Below are 1,839 nucleotides of genomic sequence, written 5' to 3' on the forward strand. Positions count from 1 at the left end.
ATAGCAAAATCAGTTCTTTGGCTTGAAACATATATCCCTAATACACAAATTATGGTCCTTTAAATTATAACGTTAATTCAATAACAAGTAATCACTAAAAAGACTTACTTTTAGTATGGGTCATACATATATAGTGAAACCGAAATAATATAACATCTTATTTAATAATTATCCAAAACCTATTTTCTCATCTNTACTCCAAAGGTTCCTTGTAGCCACAAACAAAAGAATATTCGTAAGAAGGTTTCTAATGACACATGCAAGAGAGGTGCTTGGAAGTTTAATTAAACACAAGTCTACCTTAAAATGCTCAAAGAAAACATTTCTGCGAGTCTGAGGGATTTGTCCCCATGTCAACCACGGCTCATCAAATTGTCCTTTGATGGTGGTTGTGATTGCTTTGGATGCTGTTTTTGTTGGATAAAACAGCATGGTGAACAAGTCCAGTGTGAGGGAGACGTTGAGGGTGAGGTTCATGATACACATGAGGCTGAAGTAAATGATGATGTTGAATTTGAGCTACATGATGTACATGAAGATGACGATGAGGATGAGGGTGGACAAGATGGTGATGATCATGGTGGAGAAGATGCTGGTGATGAGTATGAAGAAGAAGATGAAAATATAGATTACTTTATTAGTGAAGAAAGTGATGGTCTAGTAGATGTCAGGGTTGAATGTGACATGGGAAGTTCTAAAGGACAACCTTCCACTCCACAAGGTGAATGTTCAAGTGACAGTGAGGATGAAGTAGTTAATGTTCATGGTTTGTCTGACATTGAGTGGGTGTCAGATAAGTTGGACAGTGGTCCAGACAGTGAGGATGATGATGCTACCATCCCCAAAAATTTGTTCCCCACTTTTAATATGCCAAAAAGTTTGGGGGAATATAAATGGGAAGTTGGAACCTATATCACTAACAAAAAGGAATTCACTTATGCTATTAGGACATATGCTCTGAGTAATTGTAGGAATCTAAAATTGATTAAGAATGACAAGAAGAGGGTAACTGTAAAATGTTTGGGGGCCAATGGTAAATGCAATTGGTATGCTTATTGTGCGTATATGTGTCTTGACAAGTCCTGGCAGTTAAGAAAAGTTGTTGATGATCACACGTGTAGTAGAGATTTCAATGTGAAGTTGACAACTACTAAATGGTTGAGTGAAAAGATGGAAAAAACTATTAGAGAGAACCCCAATATGAAGGTGATGGACATTAGGGAGAAACTAAGTAGGAAATGGAATGTATCAATCTCAAAAAACATGGCTTTTAGGGCAAGAATGATGGCAAAATATAGTGTTGAGGGGTCATTTAAAGAACAATTCAGAAGGCTCCATGATTATGGTCATGAGGTGCTGAAAAGGAATCCAGGTTCAACAATCCAAATAAAGGTTGAAAACATGAATGAGGAGTGTATTTTTAAGAGAATTTATATATGCTTGAAGGCTTGCAAAGATAGATTCATTAGTTGCAGACCCATAATTGGGTTGGATGGATGTTTTTTGAAAGGAAAGTATGGAGGGGAGTTGCTAACAGCTGTTGGAAGAGATGGAAATGAACAAATTTTTCCCATTGCATATGCTGTTGTCGAGGTTGAAAACAAGGACTCCTGGACTTGGTTCTTGGAACTTCTCATTGAGGACCTTGGAGGGGTTGATGTAGCTTCATCATGCACATTCATTTCTGACCAGCAAAAGGTCAGTCACTTATCATAGACATTAATTTAGGTAGAGCTGTCAAAACGGGTAACCCGGCTCGACCCGGCCCGGCCCACCACGGGTTGGTCATTTAGTGAGCCAACCCAACCCGGCTCATTTATTAGCGAGCCAGAAAAACTT

The sequence above is a fragment of the Vigna radiata genome, unplaced genomic scaffold, assembly GCF_000741045.1.
Source record: "Vigna radiata var. radiata cultivar VC1973A unplaced genomic scaffold, Vradiata_ver6 scaffold_253, whole genome shotgun sequence".
NCBI lineage: Eukaryota > Viridiplantae > Streptophyta > Magnoliopsida > Fabales > Fabaceae > Vigna > Vigna radiata.